We start from the raw sequence: 13,905 nt of genomic DNA, 5'->3' as shown, positions 1-13,905 counted from the left end.
CTGGTCTAATATAAAGAGACAGATGTCCATGTTTCATTAAATATGATAAACTGGCTTTCTGATATGACTGTGACTAATTAGGACTGAAAAGCTGAATTTAATCGTGATTATATTTTGTGTTGATCCCATGGTAACTTGTCCACAAGATGGCAATGATGCATAATGAAAATACTTATAACTATGTATGTGAGTTTGCGCTGGCTTGTGTTTGAGAATTGAAAACGGACTTTCCACATATGGATGCTTTTGCAGATAACAAAGTGTAATCAAATTGCCTAATGCTCATACATAAAATTAAGTTTTTATGTATTGTCTGTATATTTAGAGTTTTTTTAGTGTAGTTTTACCCCTCAACCCCTCACAAAATTTTCCATTTTGCCCTCATCTGTTGGAATCAGTGGCTTTATATTCTGGAGATTAGATTTAAACCATCTTTAGAAGTCGGTGAAGATCAAATCATGTATATGTTAAAACCCAAGGACATAGAGTCAAGTTTCCTTTTGACAGAATCTTTAATTACTTTGCGGTTCTCTACATGACCAGAGCTGGATGTTTCCCCACTGGGTGTTCTCTGCCTTGTTTTTGTTTATTTTCATGCAGCAGAGTGGTTGCTGGCGGCGCTGGTCACTACAAGTGGCTGGCATTCGGTGCCTGGTAATCAGGCTGTGGGCAAACTGGGTGGCAGTGCTTCGAATGGTTTGCTGGAGATTATCCCAAAATTATCCATGAATTATCCCCCAGAATTACGCCATTCCAGTCACCATTGATGGAAACTGGGAAGAGGGAGAGCGTTGGACTGAGTAGGGGTGTGTGTGAGTGTGAGTGCAGACACACACAAACTGTTAGACAGATTTGGATGGAGCAGCATTGGTCTGCATGTAGTGTAGCCGTGTGTGCATGTCTCTAATGATTCTGGCAGTGTTGGTACATTGGGGTAATGGAGCATGTTAATCCACATCAAACAGCTATTAGCAGCAGATTTTACTTGTAAAATCACTGGTTATGCTGACAGGGAATGCAAACTAAAGACTATCTTTTAACTTATATCACCGTTGCTCAGTCGACTGCTTTTCAAAATGCAAAAAATATAACTTTGCTTTATAATGCCTCTATCTGCTTGTATAAACTGCCTTTTGAAGTACTCATGCACCACAAACATGTTCACATTTTTACCCTGAAACCACAAACATCAATGTATTTTTGTCAGACCAACACTCCACATGCAGAATTGTGATGTTGGAAAAAAAAATATACATGATTTTCAAAGGTCTATATAAACAAAGATGAAAAAAAAAAGCTAAGCATTTGTTTTTGTTTTCCAACTCTCTGAGTCAATAATTAGTGGCAGTATCCTTCTGTGCCATTACAGCAGCAAATCTTCAGGAGCAGGTTTCTACTAGGTTTGCTAATCTGCAGACTGAACTCATACTACTTTGCAAAAAAGAAAAGTACAGGCTTGATTGGATCTACATCTTGACTTAAGCCTAATCTATGATTTGAAGTTGCTTTGAGCCATGCCATTGTTCTGGATCCATGTTCAGGTTCCAGCACAGATTGGAAGTTGAACCTCTATCCAACCTGTTTGCAGCCTCCAACAGGTTTTCTTCCAGGACCACCCTGTATGTTGCTTCATCTCTCTTACCATCAACTCTGATCTGATTCTCACTCTGCTAAAGAAAACCATCCCCACTGCATGATGCTGCCACCACCTTGGTTCACTACAGGGATGTTGAATTAAAGGTGCTTTTTCACAGTGCGTAACTTTTCACATGTTGGTCAAAACATGTGATTTCTGCAACTCCTTCAGAGTTATTTTGAGGCTTTTGGTTTCTTTTTTGGATAAATCCTCTCCTTGCAAAGGTTGTTAGTTTAGGTGAAGTGTCATGTCTTCATTGGATTGCCGTTGTGTCATATTTGTTCTAGTGTTTGGTTGATGGATTGAATGAAGTGCAGTGAGATGTTTAAAGTTTTGGATATTGTTTCTGAACCTAATCCTTCTTTCTTACTGATCTGTCTGGTTTGTTCTCTACCAAAGCCTCTGAGACCTTCACAGAACAACTGGATGTGCAATGATAATGAACTACATACAATTGTAAGTGCAGGTGCTTCTTGAGACAGTTTGTATTTAGAGGTGTCAGTGTAAATGAGATTAAATGTTTCTGATTTTTATTGGTTAAAATGTTGGAAAACTACATATCCTTTTCCTTCCACCTGGCAATTATGTGCTACTTCTGTTGGTCCATCATATATAACTCTGACATGAATGCTGGTGGCTGTAATACAACAAAATTTGGAAACATACTCTAGCAAGGCACTGCAAAAGTGCAATATAAGTTAATTCTCATGCAAGATATTTTTTCCCCAGAGCTACAAGTTGTTGTACCTGTTAGTTTTTATTATTTTTTTATTGTGTGGTTTCTGTCGGTGTCATTACAGTTTGAGCAGATAGTGTGTCTGCTGGGGTTCCAGAGGATGAATGGTGCGGCTGAACCTCTCTGCGATAAGTGTTCCACAAACTGGTCCACAGATTGTCCTCTGAGCCATTTTACACAGACTGAGAACACAAATTATCCTCTGCATTCATTCCCTAAACAGACCGCCGGTGGCGCAGACTCAACATAGTTTGTTGTGGCTCAGTCTTCTCTGTTTTCTTGTGCCTTGACTGCACGCAGCAATGCTTACACTCAAGATGGGATAACAAATGTGTGCTTCTCTCACACGCTCGTAAACAAAGGCCAAATGCAACGCAGGCGAATAGAATAAATGCACATCTAAGGCGAGGTGAGAGAACAATTAGGTTTAGAGAGAAACAGAGACGCACAGACTGGCAAGGACGAGGGAAACGGCAAGAGGCAGCGGGGCCAAAAAGAGGGAGAGGCGGAGGTGGTGAAAGGTTAAGTACTCTCTCTTTTTTTGGATGCTGTACTTCCTGCGGGGCCTTGTTCCTTGACCTGCTGGTTAGAGGAGAGAGGTTAAAAAAAATCTTGAGCAAGAGGAAGGAGGGTAGAAAAGGCTAAAGCTGCATGCGAGGCAACAAGGTGAGAGGTGGAAGAGCTAAAATGGGAGGAGTATTTGCCTCTGGCTGATGGGGAACAATTGGACACGTAAGCCCGCATGCACACCCACACACACACACACACACGCACACACACACAAACACACCCCTACACCCCGACCCGCACGCACACACACTCAAGTGCAGAAACAAAATGGACATTCTCACACACACACCCAAACGCGCGCACACTCAGGACTTCAGGCCCAGCAGGCATATGAACTTCAGTGCAGCTGTTGCCATGGCGATACACTGAGTTGCTGACCCCCTGACTCCATTTTTCCTGCCGCTTGGCTATTGAAAGAGATGATTGACAAGTGTCCAAATGTCAGCCGACCCAGCCTGGCCACACAGATGGAGGAGGGGTGTGTGCGTGTGTTGGGGTGTGTGTGGCAATTTTATGCTACTTTCACTCAAAGGGTGGGAATGTGTGTGCATTGTGGGCATAGATGCATGCAGATATTTAAGTACATTTACTTCCTTTGAAACTGAAAAAGGACCTTAAACAGCAATCACAACAAATTGCCCACACCCCGATGCTAACAATACTCCGAGCAAAGACATCAGCAGAGATAAACACACGCATAACGTGGACGTATTCATGTGTGAACACATATATCCTGACTTGCACAAAGAAAGCAGTCAAATAAAGTCCTTTTGTATGCAGGACAGGGTCGTATATTTGGTTTGTCTTTTGAGCTGCACCAATAATCCATTCAGTGGGACGTGGGATTGACAGTGGCTATTCAGCTTTTTTTTTGTGTGCCTGAGTTTTGTGTTCTGTTCTGCTGTGTGTATGTTTAATTGCACACCATTGATCCAAATACATTGAATTTAATAAGAAAATGAGTCTCTGGTGAAAATATGTTACTTTTTTTTTCTAACTCAGTTCCCTCTTGCAACTCCTGTTTTGTGTGTGTCCACTCTTACTTTTGTCTCTCACTGTCTCATTGTGTGCGGGCTTGAAGGGATCGGTCTTATCTTGATCACCCACAGCAACACATTAACCTCTCCTCCCTTATCTCTACACTGGTCATTAGTGCCAAAACCCTTAACGTCCTATTGACGGAGGCCACAGAGCTGTGTGTGTAGGTGTGTGCGTGCGTATGTTGAGTTATTGTAAGAGACGTCGATGGGATCTGCTGAGCTGGTGATCTGAGGCGATAACATTATTAGCATTTTGTCTGCATGCCGAGATGTAAGTGAGAGTGACAAAGAGTAAATTGCAGAGGGATATTCTACACTTAATTACAGGAATTTTAAAATACATTGTTTATGATTTGATGGGATAGAGCTTCTATTTCATCATTACCATCTCCAGTATAGACACGTAAAATGCCTCAAAAATGAATGTTGTTTTATTAGAGTAGGATTAGCACATGGTAAAGAATTTTGAAGCATCCTATCTTTAACTTGTACATTTTTTGTGTTTTTCAAAAAGACTGTACATCATTAACTATTTTAAAAATAAAATCAGCAGTTATTTGCAAACCTACTAAATATTACAAACTAAACATTTTTATTTAGACTTTTATTACATCGATTCAAGAGTTTACAAAAACTGTAACTAGGTTTCAAAACATTCTGTTTGGATTAGGTACAAATATGACAGATACATTGTTGCCTTAGTAGCTCTTTTATAATGACAAAATGCTTATATATATATATATATATATGATAAACAAACTTGATGAGAACTCAAATTTATTTTGCCACTATCCACAGTCAGAAAAGTAAATGAGGCTTGTTGTCAGAGAAATGCAGCAAAGAGTTCATCTTCTCAAAGATCCAGTTGGTCCTTGGTTCTACTGGAGGTTTGTCCGGTTGAAGGGGATTTGTCCTTTCCTTCTGCTACAGGCATGTTCAGTTTGAGGGATTGCTGCACAGTTAGCAACTCGGTGCACTCGACTGTGCACTGACGCTACATTTTCTACCAGTGGAAGTGATTGCTACAAGTCAGTGAATCGTTGTGACAGACTGGATTTCCTTAGGTAGCAAACATTCTGACCTATTTGACTAATAAACTGAAGTTGACTTCAATAATCAAACTGGAATATAGGTAATTGACTTTAAACTTGTCCATATGACCTGCCTATCAAAAACTTGATACTTTGCTAAATGCTGATGGAACTTTAATGGAGTTATGAATATGTAAAATAATCTATAACCCACTATTAGGTCTGGTGGAGAAACTGATTTTGTCTTGTTTCCCTTCGGCACTGAGACTCTTGATGGTCACTGCAAAAACACAGAATCCTACCGAGTATTTTTAAGTCTTGTTTCTAGAGCAAATATCTTATTACCCTTGAAATAAGACAAAACTAACTTGCAAGTAACTTATCAGCAAGATTTAAAAGCTTGCTTTAAGAAAATAATTCCTTAATATTGATGAAAATGTCCTAGTTCCACTCGCAGATAAATTTACTTACAACAAGACAATTTCCCCATGTTAAAAGTTAGATAATCTGCCAATGGGACTAGAACTTTTTCATCAATATTAAGGAATTATTTACTTAAGACAAGCTCCTAAAAAGTAACCTATCTTACTGATAAGTTACTTTTCAGCTAGTTTTGTTTTAATTCATGTAAACTAAGATATTTGTACTAGAAACAAGACAAAAAATACTTTGTAAGATTTTGTGTTTTTGCAGTGTTCATATGGCATCGTGTTGTAGCAGAAGATTTTAAATATGTTTGGTTCTGCGTATCAAAAAGTTGAAAATGGGTCATGATGGTCTTTCAACAGAAAAATGTTCTTAAACCCTATTAAGAAAAGTTCCAGCGCTCCGGAGGATCTAGAGAAGTTGAGAAATGGTTGAAGACCCATCTTTCATTAGCAGCAAATTAAAAAAATATATACATATATTTCCTGTTGGAGATTATGCTATACTCCAATAAAGATTTTTTTACACATCTTTACCAGGGGTGTCAATAAATAGAAGAATGGTCTATGAGTTGCTTCTTTTACTGCTTCGTCTCAAGCAGCTGTCAACATTAAGTCCACCACAAATTCAATCAGTTCAGTATGTCTTTTTTTCTTCACATTTGGATATCATGTATTGCAGCAATAGTATCATTTATCTTAAATATGGTCTCGCCCATCCAACTTAGTTTCAAAATAAAAGGAAGCACTTTAGAAAACATATGTCTGCATAAATTCATTTCTGCGATGCTTTTTCGTTTAGCGTCACAGCACAGTTCATTTCTGAATGGGGAAAATTATATTGAATTGCAAGTGTTCATGTTAAAGACATACCATCCTTAAAAGTCTATTTACTCAAAACCCCCTTTCTGACAGTAACTGAATAAAATTTAAGCATTCAGTTTTGAGGTAAATATGTTCCTCTGCTTGTCACTAAATGCAGTACTTATCTCATGTGTCTCTGGTTTCTGTCTTATCCCAACCATTTGTGTGTGTTGTAGCGAGGCTGACAATCTAACAGGTTAAAAGAATAATAGCAACTCTATTTACCGCCAAACAGCCTCTCATCTGCTCAAAATTGCATTTGCTCCATTGCACAGACACACTACAGGATGTGCGCTCTGTGCAGAGTGGGAGAGTCCCCACTCTGCTCTAATATTTAGGTTGAAACAGTCATGTGTTGGAGTGAGCCCTCCTCTTGTCCTCCTCTTCAACGCAAAGCACTGTTAACCACCGGCACTCTCAGAGAGGAATACGCTGACCGCACTTATTGTGCTCTGGATGTGCTGTGTGAGTGAGTGCTTTGAGAGAGTGAAAATATTAGGACTACTATAATCCTCCAAGGTTAAGGATTCTTTGCTCTGTAAATGTTTTTGTTCCCTCTGTGTTTTTTTTTTTTTAAACTTTATTATAATATGTTAAATTCTCATTTTTAGTGTTCTTAATGTGGTATTTTCTTTTGAAACACTTAAAAATTTAATTATGTTCTGCTGATAAGAAAACATGACCCATATTGCTATTTTTAATCCATTTGCTGCACTCAACTTTTCTCTATGAATCTGTGAACAATGTTAATATGATTTAAATTGCAAATGCTTCCCAAAGCCATGGAACAATTTTGTTTACTGGAACTGCAAGATCGATGTATGGAGTGCCATTTCAGCCAAAATTAAATAAATAAATAAATAAATAAATGAGTAAAAAAATAAAAATAAATGGGTAAAATAAACAAATAAATGAGTAAATGACATCTTTACTCCCATTTATATTTATTCATTTATACATCTATTTATTCCCAGATTTATTTCTTCCTGGGCTTATTTAATTTCCCTATTTTTCTTTTTCCCTATTTATTTATTTAATTTTGGCTGAAATGGCTCTCCATATCAGCAGTACTTTGTACAGTAACTGTGTGAAAATAAGAAATACAATTTAACAAACGGGTTACCGCTCTCCTTTATTTGCATTTCTATCCTGCTTAGATTTCTAATGCAGCACAGATTGAAGGTGTGTGCACTGTGAGGAACTTTTTTGCATTCGTGGTTAACAGGTGCACTTTATGAAATTTGTCTGTACAGATGCATGTACATTCAATGCGGGTGCAGGTTTAACTCTTGTCTCTGTCCCTGAGGTGTAACGATTTCGGTTTGCGGCTCAGTCATGCAATGCTCGTGTTCAAACATTGATGGCGCTGCTGCTGCATTGTTATTAATCACAATGGCAGCTATACTGTGGATCCACTCACCGCCCAGCATTACATTAGGGGACATTATCTAAATACTCAACAAAGTGAAATTGAATTTAGGACTCCCGCTGCACACACACACACACGCACACGCCCACGCACCTCCTCCTTCCACTCTGCAGGCTCAACCAGCCTGCTTCAGGATCCCATTCTCTCCTTATTGTTGGGTGGGGATGGAAGGTGGGGTAGTTGAGCAGGATCCTCCAGTCCTCATCCACTTTCAAATTGAATCAGCCTCAATTTGACCTTTTATGTCCCAGAATCCGCTACAGATGTACAGTATGTGCACACAAGCGAGATTTGACACATGTCTGTGTGTGCACCCATGTGTGCCCCCGTGTCAGCTCACATTGCTCCCGGTGAAGTGGGAAACAGCATCTCCCCATTTGCTGCAGAATAGACCAATTAGTGTTTAGCAACAGAGCAGGAACCCGCGTGAATGTGTCATTGATTAGCAGGATTTAGCTAATCATCACATCTCATAAACTCACCCGTTAATGTCAGCTGGATCTCCTACGGTACGCCTCCTTCTCCCTTCCTCAATCCGTCCCTCTGTCTGCTTTCCTTCTCCTTTCAAGACCCCTCTTCCCGTCTTGCCTTTTCCGCACTTGTATTTTTGCCCATCTGCCACAGTCTGTCTTCTTTCTCCTTTTCTTCCTCTTCTTCTCCCTTCAACTCAAGTTCTTCCTTCCTCTCTTTGCCCTTTCTTCTCCTTTTCTTTCCTGCAAGACTGGAGGGTGTACAGTAGAAGAAGCGGAGCGGATGCAGGCTTTCCTTTTGATTTTTTGCTATTTTTAAAGAAAATTAGCACTTATTAATTTTTTTTTTTCCTGTAAGCAGAAGGTTTATCTCTTAGGATTGTGTGTTCTTCTCATTAAGCTTGGTACCTTTTTATGTTTCTCATTTTAGTATATTAAGTAAGTAGCATTTGAAGAAAGTAGAATCTCTTTCACTTTTAGGTATTAGGAACTATGATGAATTCATCAAAAACACCTATGTAATTAAGATTTTCTCTTGATTTGTTTTGTGCTAAAGACTTAAATGGGTTAACATAATAATCAAAGGCAAATATTTTTAATTAAAGATATATTGCAATTAATCATCAATATTTAATTCGTGTATATATTCTTTGTCATCTGGATTCCCTTTCATTTCAAACTTCTCAAAAACTGCAGAAATCAAATTTAAATACAAATATGTGCCAAAAGATCCACAACTGTAGTCAGAATTGTATTTAAAAATCCATGATCAAAATGATGCTTTAATTTAATTCTGTTTTCATGAAGAAACTGAAAAACAATCACAGCAATAAAATGTTCTTTACTATTTCATAAAATTTCACTTACCTCCTTAACAATACATGACATGTTTTTGTTTTGGTAACATAAACATTGCGGAACATTCATGGCAATAAAATGTCTTCCTTTTTTTTTTTTTGGAGTATAAAAATGTTTAAATATCAAAATTAATCAGAAGTAATTCAGAGGTTAGATTATCAGAACCTTTTAGTTGTAGAAAGTAAATTTTTACTGCATCACTATGCTGGGACTGAGATTAATCCCTGTATTTTATTTCACATGGCTGATTTTCTTCTACTGTAAGTTTTATAAAATTGGAAATTTTTCTTTTGAAGTAAGGAGTCGGCTGATGGTAATAAAACGGTTTAATAAGCAGACCCTAACTCAAAGTTTAACAGATGTTTTTTCTATAATTTTGCTATTTAAATAGACGGTCATTAGAAGAGTGCTTTATTTTTACAAACCAGGGAAATGAGAAATAAATAAATTGCAATCTAATTGTAGAAGAACCAGGAGTTATTGATAGTGTTACCTTAAAAGCCACTATTGAGGGGAAAAAAGCAAGAGCACATAAAAAGGTATACATAGGTTAAAAAAATTAACATAAAAACTACATATATGTGAACAAAAGTATTTAAATCATTACAACCTATTATATTAGTGACTCCCTCTTACGTTTTATGGTAGTGGGACATATTATCTTTGAGTCAAGATGGAAAAGATGAATTTCCCTTTAAAGCTCATATTTACTTGAGAATTTCTTTTTTCCATTTCCTTAAACCTTTATTCCCTTTTTATTTATTTGTCTTAATATAGCTTTTGGAACGCTTTTATTTATTTGTTATTTTGTGGTGGTGACGATGCTGTGGATCAGTAGAGCAGTTTGTTGTGGTTTTTAATTATTTAAAGTTTATTTTTGAAAAAATAAATTTGCTGTCTTTACAAATAATAAATTGAACTTTTAGAAAAAAAAAAGAACTATAAATAAAATGTCATGATTTAAACAAAAAGAGGCTGAATTAAACTGCTGTTTTTGAAGCCTTCTGTGTTAAGTGACAACTATTAGTTATCATATTAATTAACATCTGTTTGACAGCACATGGTAGCCAGCTGGAAGCATGAAGGCGGACGTGTGGCACGCATGTGGTTACGTGTGTGTGTGTGTGTGTGAAAGGTTTCAGGGTGGAGGGTGAGGGGAGAGGAGGGGGATCACACCGTTTGATTTGTTGTGTTGCTAATGTGACACTGATTATACAGGTCAGAGTAAAACAAAGCGGCGAAACGTTGCGATGCTAATACAGACGCTGTGATAACAGGGTTGTCGTCTCAGGCGCCCAGCTCGAGCGCAGATCTGCAGATATATACCTTCATGAGAACATATACACTTGCATGCACTCTTTCTTGTGCACCCACATACACCAACACTCTCTCTGCACACACATTCACATGTCAGAAAAAGAAGAGAGAAAAAAAACCACTCTTTCTCTCTCAATGACTTCAGCAAACCACACAGAGTCTTTTTTTTTGTGAGAGGTAGACTGTTGCCATGGAGAGATGAGGTTAGTGAATTTGACCTATGCTATCATGCTAGCTTTGGTCCCGCAGCTGTAATTTCAAATGAGAGAAAAAAACATGTGTTTCTCACTGAATTGATTTATCCCTATGTTTATGAGTAGATAAGTGCAGTGATGCTTAGATGGAGGGTTATTTTCATGGGGTGACTCTTTTGTGTGTATTGTGTTTATCTAGGCCACTGTCGATGTAGGGAGTACTGTAGCTCTTTTGCTCCCAGCGGGGGGGCCTCTTTTTGTGCTTGTGTGTACGGGCTCCTTTCCTCTGTGTGTGCCTGCAATTTGTTTGTGTTTATTTTGTGCACCATTCTCCTCCGCAGGTACAGCGAAGGCATGGGACACATTGTGATTTATGGAGAACGGTGCGTGATCAGACTGCCCTTGTGGCACTGACGAAATGAAACACAATGAGATGGACAAAGTAGACGCGACTAAAAAACACGGAGTGCGCTTGTTCTGGTTTCGTCACTGTGTAACCTCTTCGTTCGTTTGGATCGAGCCAGACTTGTGGCCTTGATTCTGAACACTTCTGTCCCTAAAAATCATGCAGTTGTCAGCTGTTCCACACAATAAATCCAGAGTTAGCACCATATGTGTGCATGAGCAACATACAACATGGAAACTTTTTACTGAACAGTATTTGATCAGTGTTTTTCTATTGAACTCATTGACCTAGAATTCACACTAGGTGTTGGTAGAAACCAAAGTAATCCATAAGTACAAAGAAATCACCAGAAATCTGTCAAAAATCAAGCTATGTGCAAACATTTAGAATGACACCGAATAACCCACTTACAGAAAAATCCCCTCTTTGCTTGTGGTATCTTCATGATATCTACTGTGTGGAAGTACAAGTTATGTGCATTGCTCAGATGTGATATTAATCCATTTTTCCCAAAGAAAATTACTTTAAACATTGAAAGCTCTGGAGGCTTCTTTGACGCAATTTTATCTTAAATTCTTTCCAAAGATTTTCCGCTGGATTCAAGTCTGATGAATAACTGAGCTACTCTAGCACCTTTGTTTTCTTTTTCTGGAAACACTTGAGATTCTTCCACCTTGGGTTTGGATGATTAACTTGCTGACAAACTCTCATGTTGTTCAGTCTTAAAAATCTTATCAAGAAGGTAGTGGTCCGTTTCTCCATTCATGCTCTTTTCAGTTATATGGACATTTGTTAGCACCATTTTCTGAGAAACAGCCTGATACCACACATGGTGTCTTTGGAGGATGTGGAAAGGCTTTTTATCTCTAAACCTGCTGTATCGAATCATGTCTGAATGGTTTAGTCTTGGTCTCATCTGATTGAACTATGTTAGTCTATTATTTCATCGGGTTATTTTGCTGTAAAGCTTTGAACAAGCATCAATATCCTTTTTCTCCAGCAGTGGAGTGTTGTGCCGTGAGCAAAGTAATCCTGACTGATTTTTCTACCTGTTTTTTTTTTGGGTGGGGCAAAATGTAATTCCAGTTCTATCTTAAATTTCTGAATGACTGAAAATTGTGATTTCTTTTCTGGTTATTGTTTATGGCCTCTAGGGTGCTAACATATTTTGAAGTTCAAAATATGTCTGTAAGTTAACCAATGTCAACATCTGATTTTTCAGAAATAATCCTTTTGAAGGTCAGTCTTGTTGTGACCATTTATGAGATACTACTTGTGTGATATCTTGGTACTGAGAGACTTTTGAATAGGACATCGATTAGGACTTAACCAACCAATATTAATTGCTTTATAAATGCCTAAAGATTTCAGGTATATTCTTGGCTTTCTATGCCTTTATGCAACTAGTTTTTTCACATTTGTTCCCCATGCCTTTGATTTCTTTGTGTGAGTAAATTACTTTAATTGTTACCAAGTTGTGGTGTAAATTTCATGTTATTAACCCCATCAGAAATGTATTTATTAGGAAAAACTTTAATGTGTGTAGGCCTAATTTTTCATGGTGTGTTGAGGAACACAAGCGAGCAAATAGGGAGTCGAGGTTTGGTCTGCCTGGGATTTGTAGGGGGTTATTTGCTGCAGTGGGTGTTAGTGTTGGTAGAGGAGGGTGGGGGACGTGTCAGTCACATGTTTTGACAGTTCCTTGTATAGGTTGTCATGTTGCCCCACAGCCGTGGCGGAGGATCCACCGACCTGGAGACCAAACAGGGGTCATCTCCCTGAACGGTCCCCAAGATGGCAATAGGTGAAGATAGCCAAAACGTCGCTCAGGAAAAAGGTCACACCAGGGGTGATCCAATTCTCTGTATTTGGGGCGTCGGGAGATTGCACGCTCACCTCTGTCAACCCCTCCATACACAGGTCAGCAGAAATAAGGCAGAAGCTTACAGTGGCAGGAGGAAGGGTTGACATAAGAGAGAGGCGTAGCGTAACCTGTGTGTCCATGAGTGTATGTATAATTCACTGGGTAGGACTGTGTCCCTCTCATTCCTTCTCCAGTCATCTGAACAAGCAATGTAGTGGACACTAATGTGCTTCCCAGCACTTAGTTGACCCTTAAAAGCCCCGGTGGGGGATATTTTAGGGGGTGACTTTGCTCATGCAGCATGGGACACCTCTGTATTCATTGTTTCTTTTCTGCCCACATGACATACCTGTTATCTCTCTCTTATTGTCTTCTTACTTCAATCCTTCACTGTTTACACTCTGCGTTTCCCTTTCAACTTTCCTCCTCAGGGAAAGATCTCATCCCTCTTCTAAATGGTTCTCAAGGTTTATGCAGGTCACCATTGGATATTCCTGCGTGATCCATAGTTATTGAAGCATAGGACAAATCAATAAAGTTCTGACGCTCTCAGATTTTTCCTTACCTCCACTAATGTCGTCAAAGCATTGATTGTGAAGGTCAAGCTTTTTCCAGCTGTTTTTTTTGTTGTTAAAGAGCTTGTTAAACATAATGATGTACCTGCTGAAGGACATAGAAGAGGTAAGGCCCACAACCCTGAATGCTACGCGAATAATAATTGAGGGCTCTAACGCTCCTCTAGGTCGTCTGTTTCAGAAGAACCTCTGGGAGCCGCCATCTGCTATTGAAGGCCAGGCGGCCGTTGGAGCCTTGCTGGCTTGCCCTTGTCAAAGGCAGTTGTTTTTGTCTGTGAATCTGCATGTTCAGCGTGATGCCTGTGTGCACGTGTGATCACTAATAGGATCATTCTGGTATCAGACCAGTAATCGGTCATCATTAGTTGACATGTCGAGTTTATTTTCCTCCCCTCTGTAGTTATGTTGCACTGTAATTGATGCGACAATGTAATGGTATCTAATGGTTTATTGGAACTTCGTTTTGAAATAATACTACACACAACTGAAG

At 38.7% G+C, this 13,905-nt stretch overlaps 1 protein-coding gene across 1 annotated transcript in view; it reads left to right on the top strand.

Annotated features, from left to right (window-relative positions):
- sox1a (SRY-box transcription factor 1a) overlaps positions 1 to 13,905 on the top strand; it is a 104,221-nt gene that overhangs the window by 2,994 nt on the left and 87,322 nt on the right. The gene's annotated exons all lie outside the window — the stretch shown is intronic.

The sequence above is a fragment of the Xiphophorus hellerii genome, chromosome 7 (assembly GCF_003331165.1).
Source record: "Xiphophorus hellerii strain 12219 chromosome 7, Xiphophorus_hellerii-4.1, whole genome shotgun sequence".
Classification (NCBI taxonomy): Eukaryota; Metazoa; Chordata; class Actinopteri; order Cyprinodontiformes; family Poeciliidae; genus Xiphophorus; species Xiphophorus hellerii.
This window is presented reverse-complemented; position numbering and strand designations above follow the sequence as displayed.